This window comes from Amblyomma mixtum, chromosome 10 (genome assembly GCF_055824585.1).
Source record: "Amblyomma mixtum isolate Tamu chromosome 10, ASM5582458v1, whole genome shotgun sequence".
NCBI classification, from domain to species: Eukaryota; Metazoa; Arthropoda; class Arachnida; order Ixodida; family Ixodidae; genus Amblyomma; species Amblyomma mixtum.
Window position 1 is genome coordinate 142,409,446 of NC_143021.1, and position 21,258 is coordinate 142,430,703.

Below are 21,258 nucleotides of genomic sequence, written 5' to 3' on the forward strand. Positions count from 1 at the left end.
ACCCGCTGCACGAAACACACCACGGCTCTTCAGGTATGAAAGCAGTTGCCAGATCGTAATTTTGGTGGCCGGGATTGGACCACGACATAAAACAACTAGCAGCAACGTGTCTGAATTGTGTCCAAAACGAGCCCATGCCAGCCGCAGCACCGCCAGAGAGCTCGCCGACTGTTCGAGAACCGTGGTCAAGAATGCATATTGATTTCGCAGGGCCACTTGCGGGAAGCATGATTCTCGTTGGATGCGCACAGCAGTCTCTATCAGGCAAGCTAATGGTACTGCTACAGTGAATTATTTGCGCAAGATATTCAGCAGGCTTGGCATTCCAAGGACTGGGGCCTCTGACAAAGGAACTCAGTTCACCGGTAACGAATTCGCTACCCTAATGAAAAGAATAATATAACGCACCTTCGAACGGCTGTTTCACTCTCAGTCGAACGGGATGGCTGAAAGAGCAATCAGAACGATAAAGGATGACCTCAAGAAGATGGGGGAAAGATTAGATAACCACATTTCCAGATTGCTTTTTAAATACAGGACACCTAACAGCTCAGGCATGTCTCCTTCAGAGGCGCTTCTTGGTTATCGTCAACGGTCTCGCCTAGACATATGCTTCCATCCCATTGTTACACATTCAGTCTCGAGCCAGATGAATGCCGCTCCGGGTGTCTACCAACCGAGAAAACCGAGAATTCTCAGGGAATGTGGAGAATCAGGAAAAACTCAGGGAATTTGTGCTTATATTAGGGAAAATTAGCAGCAGTTCTACCTAAAGGGAACTAAAGTCGCGATAATGCTGGCTCGTGCACAAAAAGCGCACTGTGTTGCACGGTTTGTACACTACGGTGTTACGCTTCCTTTCCTTTGCGACTGCCGACCTCCCGCCCGCGTTGTGCGAAATGGACCATCCTAGCAAGGCGGCAAAAAGCGTTGCGGCGTTTTGAATTTCTGGGGCCGACGGCAGAGCGCGCGCTTCCTACGGTTCGCACGTGCGCCGTTCAACGGCCATCGGCCTTCCCTTGTTTTCTTGTGCTTCACAGTAGGCAGCTCCTTTCTTCCTGCGCTCCACCTTGATGGAAGCATGCATTTTTGCTGCATGGGGTGCACGCACGCGATAGCACCGTGATGCAGCAATGCAGGCGACGCAGCTTTGAAAGAGGGGGATAGCGTGTCGCTCGTGCACCGGCGGCCGCCGCGGACCGCATGCAGCTCGCTGCCTTCTTTCTTTATCTGTTTCCCCTTGTCAGTATGAGCGCAGAGGCGCACTTTCGCCGAACTGTGACTGCGTGCATCGCCTTCTCAGATCCATCCGCGCCGATATCGCTCGTGTGAACCCTGCTTTATCGCGATGTGTCAAGCGTGACAAACTTAAAGTGCACTTTCGTCCAGGGCTGGACAAATCCGAAACATTGCGAGTTTGTAGCCTGAATTAGGCCCATCGAAACTAACGCGAATGCAGCGTACTGTGCGCTATGCAGAAAGCAGTTTTCGCTCAGCAGCATGGAGAAGAGCTGTGACCGAAAATAAGAAGCGTCGACTGGCCATTACAGGAGCCGGGACACTTTCTGTGGCTTCATTTTTGAAACCTGCGGCAACCGTTGAGACAAATGCCGGACCAGTGCCATCAGCTTTTCTGCGCAGCCTTCAAGTGCTTCAACTACGGCTACGGACGTCCAACTCGAGCGTGCAGCGAAGGATATCTTTCAGCGTGACTAGGAGGTCATCAATGCTGAAGTGACGTGGTGTCTGAATGCTGTTATGACGCACACATCACTCCCTGCTGCCGCGGCATCAGCTTTTCTGCTCCCTTTGATGTTCCCATCATCAACTGTAGCCAAGAAAGTGCAGCTTGGCAAAGACAAGATAGGATGTACTGTTGTCTATGGCCTTGCACCTTTCTTCAAGGAGAACCTCCTGTCGGAAGTGAGCCGAGCCTCCCACCTCGTCGTGCGGTTTGACGAATCGTTAAATAAAGTTGCACAGAAAGAGCAAATGGACGCGCTGATTCGCTTTTGGTCAGATGCAGACCAGGGTGTGAAAACGCGCTACCTGATGTCATGCTTTCTGGGGTACACGCGAGCTAAAGAATTGGTGTCCGCTCTTAAAGGTGCTAGAGACTGACTATCACGATCAAAAATTCTTCAGATATCAATGGATGGGCCAAACGTAAACATCCGTGAGGTCAAGGAAGAAATTTGTGAAAACAGCGACGGCCGTAGTATACTCGATGTGGGAAGTTGTGGCCAGGGTTACCAGGTCTTAAATTTTAAAAGTAGCCACAAAAAGCTGAAAAGTAGCCAAAAAAGTAGCCAACCAGCTGCCGAAGTGTCAAAAGTAGCCAAATGTAGCGCCAAGGTTGCAGAAAAGCGTCACCAGAAGCATAAAGGGCGCAAGAAATATATAATTCTTGTAGGACGCAGGGTAATTTGTGAAGGCGAATAACTCTGAATTACAAAAGCATCGCAAATCAAATGAAAGGAAATACATGAACACCATGGGACAAAAGCACGGAAACGAAGCAAGAGAGTGTGAGAAAAGTAATCAGAACAGTTTTTCTTCTTTTCAGAGGAGAAATAATTGGTGTTCATAAGCCACAGCCATGGCAATTTTAATTCCCATATATTTATTTATTTATTTATTATTTTATTTATTACAGTACCCACAGCGCCGTGAGGCATTACAGTGGGGGGGGGGGGAAGACGACTCAAACACAGTCGGAAAAGCAGGAAATGCAGATAAAAAGAAGATAGGCAAGAAACTGAATTTACAATCAAACAAGCAGACAGGTAACACTTTTACAATCATTGAAGAAACAAGGGCTTAATTACAATGCATATTTCGCAGTGAGGAAAAAAAAACATCAGTGGAGGTAATGGTAGCAATATCATGTGGGAGTTCATTCCATTCTCGAATTGTTTGGGGGAAGAAGGACATCTTGAAGATGTTCGTTTTACATCTGATCTCTTTAATTTTAAAGGCATGATCAAGACGCGGTGAGACATAATCGGGATGTCGCAAATAATGCTCCCTGTTAATACCAGTCTTATTGTGAAAGACACTGTGGAGAAATTTTAGTCTAAGAAGTTTCCTTCGCTGCTGGAGTGATTCCCATCCAAGGTCATTCTTTGCAGCGGAGACGCTAAAATTTCTGGAGTAGTTGGCATTAACAAATCGCACGGCCAAGTTCTGGATCCTTTCAATCTTGTGAATATCTACCAGCAGCCAAGAGTCCCAGACACAAGCATACTCAAGTACTGGTCTAATGTTAGTTTTATACAGGAGCTCTTTGGCATTAGGCGGTAAATTCTTCGCATTTCTGCGAAGAAAACCCAGCACTCTGGAAGCCTTGCTAGTAATGTAGTCTATATGGTCACGCCAGGATAAATTTTCAGTAAAGAAAATACCAAGATATTTATGTTTGAACACTTTTGACAATGTTTTCGCGTTAAACTGTATAAAAAGTCATGAGATTTTTTTTTTCTAGTAAAACACATGTACACAGATTTTTTCACGTTAATATCCATGCGCCAAGTATTGCACCAGTTAGTAATCAAGGACAAATCATTCTGCAGGGCACTGCAATCGTTGGAAGTATGGATGACCCTGTATAGAACGCAGTCTTCTGCAAACAGACGCATTTTTGAAGAAATACCACTACATATGTCATTCATATAGATTAAAAAGAGGAGTGGCCCCAGAACCGACCCCTGAGGTACACCAGACGATACGTCTGCCTGATCAGACTGCGCTCCATTTAACACTACTATCTGACGTCTCAAATGTAAATATTCTTTAATCCAGGCAATAATTGAACAATTTATGTTGTACTACGATAGTTTCTCAAGCAGTAAACAATGGGGGACTAAGTCGAAGGCTTTTCTGAAATCCAAATATAAACAGTCAATAGTGAATCCGTCGTCCAAGGCACCAGCCAGATCGTATGTAAATTCGCTAAATTGCGTGACACAAGAGAATCCACTACGGAAACCATGTTGCTGGGGGGGTAGTAACGAAAAAGCGTTCAAATGATTTATTATGTTAGTAAAGAAGATATTGTTACGGGGTAGTTCCGCTTCGGATTGCAGAGAGCGGACACGGAAAACAGGGCTTTAAAACCACAGGCGTTTACTGCAGGCACCAGCCGACACTGCTCGACCGTCGTCTTCTTCACAAAAACTCAAGAGCTTCTTCTTCTTCCTTCCTTATGCATGCACCGCCTAATGTAACACTACCCCGCCGGCTGAGAAGCATCGTCCCGGTGCGAACTAGCGTCCAAACCAGGGTCCGTGTAGTACGGCTTGAGGCGTGCAACATGGACCGTCTCAGTGCGAGGTGTGGAGGTATGGCGTGCGAGATGCAAGGGCACAATTTCGTATGTCACTGGAGTCACTTGTCGTAAAATACGGTAGGGGCCTGTATAACGTGGCAAAAGTTTTTCCGAGAGGCCAACGCGGCGAGCTGGGGTCCAAAGCAGCACGAGAGAGCCGCAAGAATACTCGGTGTTGCGATGACAGGAATCATAGCGACGTTTCTGGGAGTGCTGGGAGGCTGTGAGTCGGTTGCGAGCAACAACGCGGGCAACGTCAGCTCGGGCTATGGCGTCACGGGCATATGAGCTGGCGTGGCGACTGGAGGGAGCAGGCTGTCGAATGGAAGCAGAGGGTCACGGCCGTATAGAAGATAGAAGGGGGAGTAGCCGGAAGTGTTGTGACGCGACGAATTGTATGCAAATGTCACAAATGGCAGCGTGATGTCCCAGTCGCGCTGGTCATCAGACACGTACATAGACAGCATATCAGTCAATGTCCGGTTAAGGCGTTCGGTAAGCCCGTTCATCTGTGGATGGTAGGCAGTCGTGAAAGAATGACGAACGTTGCACAACCGTAGGATCTCGTCGACTATACGCGCAAGAAAGCAACGGCCACGGTCGGTGAGCAGTTGGCGGGGAGCTCCATGGACGAGTATAACGTCGTTGAGGAGGAAAGCAGCGACATCGGTTGCACAACTGGTTGGTATTGCTCGTGTGACCGCGTAGCGTGTGGTGTAATCAGTGGCCACCGCAATCCATTTGTTCCCCGATGCGGAGAGCGGAAAAGGCCCTAGAAGGTCCAGACCCACGCGAGAAAATGGGTCTATGGGGATGTCGATCGGCTGCAGAAGTCCAGCTGGTAAAACTAATGGCTTTTTCCGGCGTTGACAGCGGTCACAAGCAGCCACGTATCGGCGGACTGTGCGGTAGAGGCCTGGCCAAAAGAACCGACGGCGCACACTGTCGTATGTGCGAGAGACGCCTAGATGACCCGCTGTCGGAACGTCGTGAAGCTGTTCAAGGACGGCTTTGCGTAGGTGCTGAGGGACGACTAGTAGAAGGTCAGGGCCATCAGGTCGCATATTGTGCCGGTATAAGGTGCCGTCGCGGAGCACAAACGATGGGCGGGGTCATGGCGATCGGCGCAGAGGCGACTGATAATTTCGCGAAGCTGAGGGTCCTGGCGTTGCTCACGGTAAATGTTGGAAAAGTCAGAAATAGAGAGCACGAAATCGTCATGGTCACATTCAGGTTGGCTTGGCGGGTCGACTGGATGACGGGACAGGCAATCGGCGTCTCGATGCAACTGGCCAGACTTATAAACTACTGAAAAATTGTACTCCTGAAGGCGCAAGGCCCAACGTCCAAGGCGGCCAGTAGGGTCTTTGAGTGTAGAAAGCCAACACAAGGCGTGGTGGTCAGTGACTACTGTGAATGGCCGCCCATACAAGTAAGGGCGGAACTTCGTAATGGCCCAGACTAGGGCTAAGCACTCACGTTCAGTGATGGAATAATTCTGTTCGGCCTTAGAGAGGAGTCGGCTGGCATAGGCGATGACGCGAGGGGAGCCGAGCTGACGTTGTGCGAGAACGGCACCAATGCCATGACCACTTGCGTCGGTGCGTACTTCTGTGGGTGCTGATGGATTGAAGTGAGCCAACACAGGCGGACGGGTGAGGTGGGCAATAAGAGCGGCGAAGGCGGCCGAGTGTTCGTGGCTCCAGGAAAAGGAGACCTCTTTTTTCAGAAGCTGCGTGAGTGGACGGGCGATTTCCGCGAAGTTTGGTACAAATCGCCGGAAGTATGAGCAAAGTCCGAGGAAGCTACGCACGTCGCTGCTAGATTTCGGTATAGGAAAACCACTTACAGCGCGAATTTTGTCGGGGTCCGGCTGGATGCCATGGGTGTTGACCAAATGTCCGAGGATCTTGAGTTCCCGGCGACCAAAGCTACACTTCTTGGAGTTCAACTGAAGGCCAGCTCGTCAGAAGACGCCAAGAATAGCCGAAAGACGATGGAGGTGGCCCTCAAAGGTTGATGAAAATACGATGACGTCATCGAGGTAGCACAGACATGTGGTCCATTTGAACCCGCGGAGTAAGGAGTCCATCATGCGCTCGAAGGTCGCAGGGGCATTACATAAGCCGAAAGACATCACCTTGAATTCGTAGAGTCCATCCGGGGTGACGAAAGCCGTCTTCTCACGATCTCGTTCGTCAACAGAGATCTACCAATATCCAGAACGGAGATCGATGGAGGAGAAGTAGTTGGCACCATGCAGGCAGTCGAGTGCGTCATCGATCCTAGGAAGAGGGTACACGTCTTTCTTTGTTATCTTGTTGAGGTGTCGATAATCTACGCAAAACCTCCAGCTGTTGTCTTTCTTTTTGACAAGTACTAGCGGAGACGCCCAGGGGCTGCTCGACGGCTCAATAATGTTGCTGGCCAACATTTTGTCCACTTCTTCCTGAATGATATGGAGTTCTGAAAGAGCAACTCTGTAAGGCCGTCGGTGAACAGGGCGGGCATCTCCAGTATCTATGCGATGTGTGACGACGGACGTTTGGCCCAGGGATCCGTGACCGAAATCAAAAATGTCGCTGTACGAGCGCAAAAGGCTGGCAAGGGCACTGGCATATTCGGGACGCAGGTCAGAGGCAACCATGGCTGAGATGCGGTCCTCCGGACTATGTGATGAGGCAGGCTGTGCAGGTACCTCGGCGCGACGGTCGGACAGCACTGCAGAAATAGTAAATGTGGACAAAGGTGACAGCTCGGCAAGGTAAATGCCCTCCGGGAGAACTTGCGAGGACATGCTGAAGTTGAGTACGGGAATGTAGGTGAGGTTGTTCTCGACGTGTACAATGTTATGAGGTAGGGCGATGTTGTGTTGTAGAGTGACGTCGGTGATGGGGTTGACAACGTAGTCGCCGTCAGGAAGGGAGGGAAAAGGTGACATGGGCACGTACGAGGGGGTACCCAAAAGCAACCGGACTAAATTTTTTGGTCAGCAAAGCTTCTGTGGTACCGCGTTTCGCCACTAGGAGCGCATAGAACGAACATTCCAGAGTCAGTAAGCCGAGTGCCGTCGTTGAAGGAGGTCAGACTAGTTTAGGCAGAGTTTTAGAGTGACGACTGTTTTGTGTGAATGTCGTTTTTGAAATGGCTGATTTTCGTGAACAGCGTGCGCCGATGAAATTCTGATTTTTGCTCGGAAAAAGTTGAATGGAAACTCTTGAAATATTAAGAAGGACGTACAAGGACGATTCTATGGGGACAACTCAAGTGTTCCTGAATCGAATCCTGAATCAAAGCAACAATCATGCCAATGGAAAACTTCAAATTCACCTCGCCTCAAGAAAGCTCGTCAGGTGAAACCAAACCTCAAAACAATGCTGATTTGTTTTTTCGACGTGAGAGGAGTCGTCCATTAAGAATTTTTTCCGCAGGGTCAGACAGTTAGCCAGGCTTTCTACTTGGATGTTTTGAAAAGATTGGGCAACAGTGTGCGGTGGAAGCGGCCAGATTTGTGGCGGTCGGGTGACTGGTTTTTCCATCATGGCAATGCCCCTGCTCACACAGCGCTGTCTCTACGACAATTTTGGACCAAAAATGGCATGACCCCTATTCCTCAACCCTCATACTCTCCTGACCTTGCCCCGTGCTACTTTCTTTGTTTCCTATAATGAAAAAATAGGTGACTGGAAAGCGTTTCGCTGATTTATTTATTTATTTATTTATTTATTACCTCAAAGGCCCCGGTTGTGGGGCATTACATGAGGGATGGGCGAATTACATGCAGATTATATAAAGATTACAGAGTACATAAAGATCAGGATACATAAAGATTACAGGATACATAAAGATTGCTGATTACATAAGTATGGCCTCAATCTTTTTTTTGAAGTCGATGCAGTTGACGATGAGTACGGCTTCCGGCGGCAGATCGTTCCAGTCCCGAGATGATATGACAAAAAAAGAACGGAAATGAGATGTTGTTCTTGCAGCGGGTGGGTATACGGTCTTGATGTGGTTGTTGCGGCTAGAAGGACGATGAGCTGTTGATATGATAGATGATCCTAAAGGTGAATGATAGAACTTGTGGAATAGGCATAGTCGAGTTAGTTTTCTTCTAGTTTCAAGGTTAGGCAAGGATGCTCTGGATTTTAAAGAGGACACGCTAGTATAGTAAGAGTAGTCACAATAAATAAAACGGATAGCGCGGTTTTGAACTTTTTCAAGGATTATAGAAAGGTTAGATTGATGAGGATCCCATACTGCTGACGCGAATTCAAGTTTAGGTCGGACGAATGTTTTATAAGCTAATAATTTGATAGAAGGGGTAGTAAAACGAAGATTTCGACGTAGGAAGCCAAGGGTGCGGTTAGCGTCATTAGCGATGTTCGTGATATGCGAAGACCATGTTAGGGTATGAGTTAAGGTGATGCCAAGATACTTACAGGAAAGAACAGATGATACTTCAGAACCGAAAAGAACATATTTTGAGGGAATATGGAATTGCCTGCGATGAAAAGAAAGCATGCATGTTTTAGTAATATTAAGGGACATTAGCCAATGCTTGCACCAAGTTTCAATTTGGGTTAGATCAGTTTGGAGGGTGTCAGAGTCAGTTCTGCTGGTAATAGGGCGGTAGATTACACAGTCGTCGGCAAATAATCGGATGTTCGAGTTGACGTTAGAGGGAAGATCGTTAATGTAGATTAGAAAAAGCAAGGGTCCAAGCACTGTGCCTTGTGGTACACCTGAAGTAACGGGGGAAAGAGGTGACGATGATTTGTTGGCGTAGACAAATTGCTCTCTGTTGGTCAAAAAATTTTGTAGCCATTTTAACACCAAGGGGGCAAGGTTAAGATGTGAAAGTTTTAGTAGTAATCTTTTGTGGGGTACCTAATTCAAAAGCTTTTTCAAAGTCAAGGAAGAGCGTGTCAACGGGAATGTTTAGGTCAAGATGAGAGCTAAGATCATTAACAAAAAGGGCTAGTTGGGTGTCACAGGAAAGTCCTTTTAGAAAGCCGTGTTGGTTAGGATGAAAAAACTTGAGCGAAACTAAAAATTTAACGATGTAAGAATAAATAATATGTTCCATTAGTTTTGAACAGATGCTCGTAAGAGAAATAGGGCGGTAGTTTTTACATGAAAACGATGAACCTTTCTTGGGGACTGGAACGATCTTACCGATTTTCCAGTCTTGCGGAAGCACGCCTGATGATAATGACTGTTGAAAAAGATGGCACAAAATGACACTAACCACGTTTTTAGTATTTTTTAGCACTTTAGAGTTCAAGCCATCAATGCCAGATGACGATGACACTTTCAATGATTCAATTAGTTTCCTAATACCATTGCTATCGAACAAAATGTCTGGCATAGCTGGATGATCGAAGACAGGGAAGTGCGGTAATTCGCCGTCCGGTTCGTTAGTAAAAACTGAACAGAAAAAAGAATTTAGAACGCGACAGACATCATGTTCCGGAATGAGATTATGGTCCTCATCATGTAAAGTAATAGGTGTGTTGCGTGAAGGATTAATGGATTTCCAAAACTTGTTAGGATTAGTGAGAAGCATAGAAGGTAATACTGATGAAAAAAAGGAACGTTTAGTTTGGTTTAGCAGAGATTGGAATGTTTTTTCAGCACAATGGTACTTTTTCCATGAGCAGTCAGTGTTCACACGTCTGGCTGTACGGAAAAGCCGTTTCTTCTTGTTATTAAGGCGCTTCAGATCGTTGTTAAACCACGGTGACGATGATTTTTCTGTGATCGTGATAGTAGGGATGTGCTTATCTATTAGTTGATGCATTTTGTGTGTGAAAAGGGACCAGTTAGTTTCTACTGACCGGCTTGAAAAGTCATGGACGAACCACGCCCAAAAATCGGTTAGTTCTGTGTTCATGGCAGCGTAGTTACCTTTGTCATATAATGTAAGTGTTTTTTTGGTTTTCTTCAAACTTGGGACTTGGAATGAAAATGTGCTTAGTATAATGGAGTGGTCACTAAGTCCGGGTAAATGAAGTGGCGTAGAAACTTTATCAGGGTGGGAAGTGAGAATGAGATCGAGAATGTTGGAGGAATGATCAGTTTGCCTAGTAGGTTCAGATACGACTTGAGACAAGCCAAAGGTTAGGCACGTGTTAACAAAGTCACTTACAATGTTATTTTTTGATGTAATGGTGGGAAGATCGGACCAGGTAATGTCAGGAAAATTGAAGTCACCATAAAAAAGAATGGGTATGTGCTGATAGGACGTAGTTATCACGCGGAGTGGTTCGTGTAAGTGGGCAACAAAGGAATCAGTTAGATCAGGGGGCCGATAGCAAACACCAATGATAACAGGAGGGAACGAGGCATGACACTTAATGAAAAGGAGTTCGAGAGGGGAATCAAGTTTAATCTCGGAACAAGGATAAGAATGATGAACACCTATTAGTACACCTCCTCCTCGCCTATTAATTCTGTCGCGTCTAAAGATATTGAAATCAGGAAACATGGAAGTTACTTCGGAGTCCGCTACTGTTGAATTTAGCCATGTTTCGGTTAGTACAATTATGTTGATCTCCGTAGTGCGTATAAGACTTGAGAGGGAATCTAACTTCGGTACAAGGCTGCGAATATTAGTGTAAAGAATGGACAAAGGGCGGAGCTTAGGCTTTTCCGGAGGATTACGTTGTAGCTATGGGGTGCGGGGAACAACTTCGTTTGAAATATGGTCATAAATGTAGGTAGTGCTGCCGATGATTAACTTATTGTAGCGGAGTTTGTATTTTTCACTTTGTGATTTACCAAATGCAAGTAGCTGTTTCCTGGCAGAGAGGGTAGTTTTCGAGTAATCTTCCGAAATACTGTAGGAACTGTTCTTTAGTTTGCTAGCAGAGGAAAGAATTTTCTCTTTTGTTTTGTAGTGAGCAAAGTTAACAATGATTGGTCTGTTTTTGTTGGCATCAAATTTTCCTAATCTGTGACATCTTTCAATGTCTGTGGGGCTGATTGTTATATCTAGTTTTTCTTTGCATACCGTAGTGATCAAGTTTTCAGATTCAGCCCATGTTTCAGGGTTAGTGTCTTTTAATCCAAAAAATAATAAATTGGAGCGGCGCGCCCTGTCTTCGTAATCCACCAGCTTAGACATAATGTTTGATATTTCACCGGCATTGTGCTCCGCAAGTTCCCGAACATCGCTGATATCGGTTTTTATTGCGGCAAATGTTGCGCAATCATCTTCAATCTTTGCTAGTCTGGTTTTTATTTCCCCCAGCGCTTTGTCGTTTTCAGTTAACGTGCAACGAATTGTTTTCATTTCTGACAACAAAGATGCTTGGCCAGATCGCAGTTCTTGCAAAGCCTCCATTATTTCAGAGTTATCTTGCGGAGCAGCGCCGCGGGTGTTGGGACCCGGGTTAACCTCAACGTCACCCGACAAGATTAGCAGTTGACGTATGACGCCAACACATTCAAAGGTAATTGCGACACAACACTGTGGGCTCGGCAGCACTAGCAAGGCCGCATAACGCGTACGCCGCGCAAATAGCGATTGATCATACCTTACCTGCACGACAAAGAGGCGATGTAGGTGAGTGTACGTTGGCATCGTTGCAGTGCTGCCGAGCCCATTAAGCGGCGCGGGCGGTGATGCAGTCCTTAAGTAGCTTGCACGCTCTGGTGACGTAGTCATGCTGGTTATCGTTGGGAGGAGGGTGGGCGGGTAGACTAGAGCATGCGCCGTACTCGGGCAGGAACCAAAGTTGGCGTCCGTGCAGTATTCCGTGGTAGGCCGGCTGAAGGGGGCACGAAGAAGGCACTGTGCCGACTCGAGCGAGCCAGCTGACTGCGGTCCGGCCGGGATGGAGGACGGAGGGTCGGAGTTCCGGGGACAAGAGGAAGACGTTCCCGGCTGAAGAGTGCTGCCGATGGCTCCTCTCGCGTCAACACCACCAGCAAGCGGACTGAAAGGCACTGACTGATGTTGCTGACTGATGTTGCTGAGGTGAAGAAAAAAACGACGGAGGCACTGTCAAGCATCACAAAAGATGAATTTAAACAGTGTTTTGAAAAGTGGAATGAAAGATTCGACAAGCGTATCATTGCAAGTGGGGAATACTTTGAAGGAGATTGAAGGTCTGTGCTTAAAATGCGAACGAATAAGTTCAAACAAAAATAAGTCCGGTTTCTTTTGGGTACCCCCTCGTATACTGCCGCCTCGGGAGGTAGGCGAGTAAATGTACTGGAGCGGAGGCGAGGCTGGGAATGGTCAGCACTAGGGTCGCGAACACAATGGGGCAGGGCTAGGCGCAGAAGTCCGGAGGAACAGTCAATGAGAGCGGAATGGGCTGTTAAAACGTCTAGGCCTAAAATGACGTCTTGAGGACAAGTAGTAAGGACGGCGAATAGCACAGGTACGTGGTGGCCGGCGATGCTAACGCGCGCAGTTCACATTCCGATGATGGTAGCAGTGTTTCCGTCAGCAACACGAACTGTAGAGGTGTTAGCGGGCGTAAGAACTTTTTTGAGGCGCTGGCGGAACGACGAACTAAGGACTGAAATATGGGCTCCAGTGTCAATGAGAGCGGGCACAGGGACTCTATCTACGAGGACATTGATCAGGTTGCGGCGTGGTGCGATGGTCGAGACACAGTTGGCTGTCCGGGTCGGTAACGCAGCGTCACGTCCAGGCGCTGCGTCGCCTAGTTTCCCGAGTAGGGGTCTTGGTACGTTGGGGACAAGCTGCGGCGAGGAGTAGGGGATCGGGAACGGTGGGCTTGTGGCGATGGCGAACGGCTAGGACGATGGACTTGCTCAATGTTTTCGGCACGATGCTGTGCTGGGGTGACAGAAACGCGCCGCGGTGCATAATAGTCATAATAGTCATAATAGTAGGGGTGAGAGGGGGGAGCCGTGCGGCTGCGACAATAGCGGGACGTATGGCCAGCCCGACAACAGACGAAGCAAATAGGCCTGTTGTCAGACGTGCGCCACTCCGCAGGATTGCGGGTGGTGTAGCGCGGTGTGTAGGGCGGTGTGTAGGGCGGTGTGTAGGGCGCGGTTGTCGTAGCAGCAGCAACCACTGGTATTGGCTGTGGTGCAGGGGGTGGCGTGGTAGGATTGCAAACGAGGCCCACATTCGCGAATTCTTGGCGGACAACAGCCTGTATCATAGCTATTGTTGCCTCTGCAGGAGGTGTTGTAAGTGGAGCAGGAGTCAAGGCCTCGATTTCCCTGCGGACGATGGTAGTGAGGTTATTCTGACTTGAAGGCTGCTGCAAAGTGGGCAGATCGTCGCATGAGGATGTAGTCGCCGTGTTTGGAAGGCGCGCAAACCGATGGACGATGCGGCGCTGCTTCGCCTGTTCGAAACGGCGACACACTTGCAGGACTGAGTCCACCGTAGAGCGGTCTTTGCAGATAAGTATATTGAATGCGTCATCGGCGATACCCTTCAGTATATGGCCCACTTTGTCAGCTTCGGTCATGGAGGTGTTTACCTTTCGACACAGGGCGAGGACGTCCTGTATGTAGGCAAGGTAAGATTCGGTTGATGATTGAGCGCGAGTAGTCAGGTCGTTTTTGGCTGCGAGAGCTCGCCCAATTGGCTTGCCGAACAAGTCCTGAAGTTTTTGCTTGCAGATGTCCCAAGTAGGCATCTCCTGTTCGTGGTTGGTAAACCAGGTCTTCGCAGCTCCCGCGAGATAGAAGATGATGTTTGCGAGCATTATGCTAGCATCCCAACGGTTATTCTTGCCGCACCTTTCGTATTCGTCGAGCCAATCTTCAACATCCGTCTTGTCTTCGCCGTTAAAAATAGGCGGATGGCGGATTTTGGTTAAGACCATGTGGGCAGCTGGAGTGTCCGAAGCGGGAGATGCGTCCTGGGAAGCCATGCTTACTGTGGCAGTCGGTGGTGTGAGTTCGGGGAGATGGCGTCCACTGCGCAAATCCAGGTTTCTGGCGCAGAAATAAGAGGAACTGTGGCCAGGGGGATCGAAAGCACCTCCACCAAGATGTTACGGGGTAGTTCCGCTTGGAGAGCCGCCGCGGTGGCTCAGTGGCTATGGTGCTCGGCTGCTGACCCAAAAGACGCGGGTTCGATCCCGGCCGCGGCGGCTAGAATTTCTTTAGAGCTTTGGAGGAGAAATTCTAGAGGCCCGTGTACTGTGCGATGTCACTGCACGTTAAAGAACCCCAGGTGGTCGAAATTTCCGGAGCCCTCCACTACGGCGTCTCTCATAGCCTTAGTCGCTTTGGGACGTTAAACCCCATAAACCAAACCAGTTCCGCTTGGGATTGCAGAGAGCGGACACGGAAAACAGGGCTTTAAAACCACAGGCGTTTACTGCAGGCACCAGCCGACACTGCTCGACCGTCGTCTTCTTCACAAAAACTCAAGAGCTTCTTCTTCTTCCTTCCTTATGCATGCACCGCCTAATGTAACAATATGTTCAAGCACCTTACAGCTAATACTCGTTAGCGAGATTGGACGGTAATTTGAAACGATACTGTGGGGCACCGACTTGTGCACGGGCACGACGTGAGCAAATTTCCAGTCATCTGGCAAAGCACTTTTGTGAAAATAACAAACAAGTATTTTGATACCGGGCCCGCGCACGAAGAAAGTAATGCAGCCGGTAAGCCGTCTGGCCCCGTGGCTTTTGAAGCATTCAATTCTTCTAACAACGTTTGAATTCCTCGCAAATCAAAATCAATGTCTTCCATGTGTTCTGCGCCAACATCGGTTGTCTGCGCGTTATAGTCATGGCTGCTAAGGCGACCAGCAAACACAGAGATAAAGTACTCGTTGAAAAGTTTTTCTTTTACATGGTCGATATGGAACAAATTGCCGTTATCTTCGAGCGGTGGACCTGATACTGCATCTTTGGCGTTCAATTTGATAAGTTGCCAAAGTTGCTTTGGGCGCCTCTGCATCCTTGAAGGAAAAGACTCAAAGAACTTATCTTTTTCTATTTTCAAGACACGTTTCATGTCCTTAGTTATTTGCTTCAGTTTTTGGCCCAAGCTGAACGAAGGCGATTTCTTATACGCAGCATAAGTAGTCGCCCTTTTTCTGGTGATCCTGCGCACCTCCCGATTACACCAAGGCTTTGATCTACTGCGTCGAGGCGTCATTATCTATGATGGCACATATTGATCGCGCAACTCCAGAAGTTTATTTTTTAATATGTTCCACAACGTTTGCACATTTTCGGTTTCCGCTAAAGTTTCGAAGACGTCGTAATACGCACTAAGGAAAGTGCTATATCGTTTGTACGGGCTTTCTGATAGCTGTAAATGCGTCGCCGAGGACAATTAGCAACTTTTGCGTACTGCAGATTTATCTCACAGTAAACAACATCATGGTAACTAATACCAGGGAGTATAACTGGAGGTCTTTCAGCCGTGGGAGCGTTCGTGAATATCAGATCTAAAATATTAGCTCCACGCGTAGGCTGATGGACCAACTGAGTCAGAGCATAAGAGCAGCAAATTTCAATGATTGCGTTAGTTGACGCGCTCTGTACTCTCGAAGTAGGCCCTTGATCCCCCCAGCAAACTAACTATATATATTGTAACGGGGGGTTTATTACGAGGTACCGGGGCGACGGGAACGGCAACGGCAGCAGTCTGGGATCAAGTCGGCAAAAGACGCACAAGCGTAGCGCTGGCCAAAAACTCTCGAGAGCACTGTCACTTCGTCTTCGTCTTTGCAAAACATCACACGCATCTTCTTCTTTTGCCTTACAATCGCCCCGGGGACAAGAGGAGCCATCCTGGCGACTTAGGATAATGGCAAGACGGCGGGGTCGTAGTAGGGCTTGAGGCGCTGGACATGAACGGTCTCCCGTCCTCGGCGGCGGAGATCAGGAGACGACGTGAGGGGTTCCACGATATAATTAACCGGAGAGGTGCGCTCCAGCACACGGTAGGGACCATGGTACTTCGCAAGAAATTTTGAGGAGAGACCGGGAGTTCCTGAAGAGATCCAGAGCCACACAAGTGCGCCAGAAGTGTAGTTCGGTGAGGTTTGGTCTTGGTCGAGGCGGGAGCGCTGGCGATGCTGGGTGTCAGTCGTTAGTGACCGGGCAATTTGGCGCCAGGCTTCGGCGTGTTGCGCGGCTTCGGAAACAGGCCGATATTCGGATTCATCAGGGCGGTAAGGGAGAATTGTGTCGATAGTAGCAGAGGGTTGGCGGCCGTAAAGTGAGAAGAAAGGAGAGAATCCGGTGGTAGACTGCGTAGCGGTATTGTACGCATAAGTAACGTACGGAAGGACGAGATCCCAATTCGAGTGGTCAGAAGCGACGTACTTGGAGAGCATGTCTCCGAGGGTGCGGTTAAATCGTTCAGTGAGGTCATTGGTCTGCGGATGATAGGCGGTGGCAGTTCGGTGAATCGTGTTGCACTCTTTGAGAAGCGCCTTCATCACCTCAGATAAGAACACGCGGCCTCGGTCACTGAGCAGTTCACGAGGTGCACCGTGGCGAAGGATGAATCGGTGCAAAATGAAGGAGGCGACGTCCGTCGCTGTGGCAGCCGGAAGGGCAGCAGTTTCGGCATATCGTGTAAGGTGATCCACCGCTACTATAGCCCAATGGTTGCCAGCTGCAGTGTATGGAAGCGGACCGTATAAATCAATGCCAACGCGGTCGAATGGGCGTGGATGGCAGGGTAACGGCTGCAGCTAAGCAGCAGAACGATGGGGAGGTGTCTTGCGACGTTGGCAGGGAATGCATAAGCGCACGTACTTCATGATAAAGGTGTACATTCCGCGCCAGTAGTAGCGCAGCCGTATGCGGGTATAGGTCTTGAAAACGCCCGCGTGACCGCTGTGGGGGGCAGCATGGAAATATGCGCATATCTCCGAGCGTAAGTGACGTGGAATAACGAGCAGCCACTTGCGACCTTCGGAGTTGTAGTTACGGCGATAAAGTAGGTTGTCACGAATCGCAAAATGGGCAGCTTGGCGGCGGAGCGCACGTGACGGTGAAGCAGCCGCCGGGTTGGCGAGAAAGTCGAGAACGGGAGCGATCCATGGATCCATGCGTTGCGCTGAAGGCATGTCGCTGAGGCGAAGCAAGGGCAGAGAAGCGCCGGAGGTGGAAAGGCTGGCAATCTCGGCTGGAAGGGGGCAGCGTGACAGTGCATCGGCGTCTTGATGCTTGCGGCCGGTGCGATACACGACGCGGATATCATATTCTTGCAAGAGAAGGGCCCACCTAGCGAGGCGGCCGGAGGGGTCTTTCAGGTTGCAAAGCCAACAGAGCGCATGGTGGTCGGTCACAACGTCAAAAGGGCGCCCATAGATGTACGGTCGAAACTTCCCGAGGAACCATACAATCGCCAAACACTCTTTTTCAGTTACGGAGTAATTTCGCTCTGCTGGTGTGAGTGTGCGGCTAGCATAAGCAACGACGTATTCGTCGAAGCCAGGTTTTCGTTCGGCGAGGACAGCGCCGAGGCCAACACCGCTGGCGTCCGTGTGAACTTCGGTAGGAGCGGCCGAGTCGAAATGGCGCAGAATGGGCGGCGCCGTGAGGAGACGGCGCAAGGTGTTGTATGCGTCGTCGCACGCTGGAGACCACAGTGATAAATCCGCACTTCCAGACAGCAGTTGAGTCAAAGGCGCAGCAATGGACTCAAAGTTGCGAATAAACCCGCGGAAATACGAGCACAAACCCAGGAAGCTGCGTAGGTCTTTGATGGAGGTAGGTTTGGGAAAGTCAACCACAGCACGAAGTTTCGCGGGGTCGGGACTGACGCCCTGCTTAGAGACAGCATGACCTGAGATGGTTAATTGACGGGCGGCAAAACGGCATTTTTTTTAAGTTCAGCTGTAGGCCGGCGTCAGAGAGGCAGGTCAAGACGTGCTTCAAACGGGAGAGGTGGGTGTCAAAGTCCGCGGAAAAGACCACAATGTCGTCGAGGTAGCAAAGGCATGTCTTCCACTTAAGTCCGCGCAAAATGGTGTCCATCATCCTCTCAAACTCGCGGGGGCGTTACAAAGCCCGAAGGGCATCACCGTAAATTCATACAAGCCATCCGGTGTCACAAAGGCGGTTTTGGGGCGATCGGCGTCTTTCATAGGAACTTGCCAGTACCCGGAACGCAAATCGAGGGAAGAAAAGAGTTCGGGCCCTTGCAAAGAGTCCAGAGCGTCGTCTATGCGTGGGAGGGGATAGACATCTTTGCGTGTAATCTTATTAAGGCGGCGGTAATCTACACAGAAGCGTATGGAGCCATCCTTCTTTTTGACGAGCACCACAGGCGACGCCCATGGGCTGCTTGAGGGCTGAATGACGCCGCTCTGGAGCATCTTGTCGACTTGGTCTTCAATAACTTGGCGCTCGGCGACAGACACACGATAGGGACGTTGTCGCAGCGGTGCGTGGTCACCTGTGTCGATGGCATGGGTGACAGTGGAAGTTTGGCCCAAGGAACTTTGATGTGAGTCAAATGACGAGCGAAACTGATTAAGTAAAGTGAGAAGCTGTGCCCTTTGCGGCGCTGGAAGGTTGTCGTCGATGGAGCGAAGGAATGCTTCGGTTGAGGAGGGATCGGGCGCAGCAGTAGGTGGGCTGAGTACGGCTATTGAGAGGTGCGGCGCGTCGTCCGTCTCTTCGCGGATGAGCAGAGACGCGAATGGTTGTACAGTGCCGAGACATTCACCTAGGCGCAAGGCGTTGGGGAACGAGAATGGGTTAGACACGAACAGTACAGAGAGGCCAGCGGATATAGTCAGTACGGCGTATGGCAGAGGAAGACACTTGCGGTGCAGAAAGATAGGGGACGGAGTGAAGAGGATAGTGTCGTCGCGAAGAGGGCCGCAAGAGAGGGGTACGAGGACCGAAGAGCAGGGAGGCAGGTCAATGTCTTCGGCAACGAGGGCCTTAACACAGGCACCAGGAGGGGCAGTGTCCAAGACAGCTTCGGGCAGGTGAGGGAACTCGACTTCAGCTCGAGCACAATCGATGATAGCAGCATGGCGCTATAGGAAATCTCAGCCCAGGATAACAGCATGAGAACAGCAGGGCAGTACGACGAATTCGACGGCATAGATGGTCCCCTGGATGACAACGCGAGCGGTACACGCTGCTGACGGCTGGATGTTCTGAGCGCTGGCAGTGTGCAGTGAGAGACCAGCAACTGGCGTCCTTACTTTTCTTAAAGAACTACACAGCTTTGCGTCCATGACGGAAACCGCAGCACCAGTGTCGACAAGGGCCATGACAGAAACGCCGTCGACGGAAATTTCAATGAGGTTAGCGGCTGACGGATGAGGCCTTTCGAAGTTCGTTGTGGACGCATTTCTCGCCTCAGGAACTGCGGCGCCTAGTTTTCCTCCTGGTTAGCGGTGGCGCGACGTCGCATAGGCGACATAGACCGGCGTCGTGGAGAAGAGGGCCGGCGGCTGGAGAGGGTAGAACGGTCCGGCGAGAAAGTACGACTTTGCGGCGGCGCAGCTGGTACAGAGTACTGACTCGGTGGAGGCCAGTACCCAGGAGCTTGGGGAGGAATTTCCTCGTCCGGGAGACGACGGCGGCAATGACGAGCTACATGACCTGGGAGACCACAAAAGAAGCAAATCGGCCGATTGTCCGTTGTGCGCCAGGAATCGCTGACCCTTGGAGTAGATCGACGGTAAGCCACTGGCCCTCGCAAATGCGCCGGAGGCGCACTATAGATTGGCGGCTGCGGTCTTGCGACGAAATCGGCATACGCCACTGGAGCTGCGACAGGAGGCGGTCTCGCGACGGCTTCGGCATATGTGAGCGGAGCCGCCACAGGTTGTGGTCTGGCGACAACGTCAGCGTATGTCAGCGGAACCGTGACAGGTGGTGACGAATGGGCCGGTGGAAGAGCCTCAGCAACTTGCTCTTGAATTGTATGTCGGAGCGCTGGAGCAAGATATGATGGTCAGTCGTGAGCGCTCGGCACAAAGGAAAGTTGACGTGCCACTTCTTCCCGCACGAAGTCTTTAATCTGCTGTAGCAGCGAGGGGTCAGGAGCAGGCGTGAGCCCAGCGAGCGACTCAACCTGCTGTGGCCGCTGGCGTGTCAGAAGCCTCTGCTTGCGCAACTGCTCAAAGCTTTGACACAGTGTGACGACTTCAGCAACGGTACGCAAGTCGCGCGCTAGAAGCATCTGAAAAGCGTCGTCATCGATGCCTTTCAAGATGTGTTGGATCTTGTCGGCTTCCGACATACGAGCGTTGACCCGCTTGCACAAGTCGACGACATCTTCAATGTAGCTAGTGAAGCTTTCACTAGCCTGCTGAGATCGTTCACGCAATCGCTGTTCGGCTCGGAGTTGCCTGACAGCCGGTCGACCAAATACGTCTGAAAATTTAGTCTTAAAGGTGGACCAGGTTTGAATATCTGTCTCATGGTTGCGATACCAGAGGTTAGCCACACCGGCAAGATAAAAGATGGCGTTTAGCTTCGTCACATCGTCCCATTTGTTGTATACGCTCACCCGCTCGTACGATGTGAGCCAATCTTCAACATCGTTCTCGTCAGTCCCGCTGAAAATGGTCGGGTCCCGTTGACGAAGGGAGCCGGCACAGATGACAGCCTGGCCCACTTGTACGGCCTGGTGTTGGACGTCCTCAGGCATCTTGCGCGTCGGGAGAGCACGACTACGGAGCTCCAGGGCCGATGTTTTTACCCCGTCGGGCGCCCGACCCGGTTCAGGTCGGGCGGGCTGGGGCACGGCAGTGCGGCGCTGACCAGGTACTCACGGCCGATGTCCACGGCAGGCCCAGGACGCCGAAGCTCCGTGACCAGGATGGCGATGAAGGGACCCCGCACCTCCACCAAATGTAACGGGGGGTTTATTACGAGGTACCGGGGCGACGGGAACGGCAACGGCAGCAGTCTGGGATCAAGTCGGCAAAAGACGCACAAGCGTAGCGCTGGCCAAAAACTCTCGAGAGCACTGTCACT

The 21,258-nt window shown here is 50.1% G+C and overlaps 1 pseudogene; it reads right to left on the bottom strand.

Annotated features, from left to right (window-relative positions):
• Nucleotides 1-1,544: 1,544 nt before the first annotated feature.
• On the bottom strand, nt 1,545-20,956 carry LOC149327149 (uncharacterized; annotated as a pseudogene).
• Between the last annotated feature and the right edge of the window lie 302 nt (nt 20,957-21,258).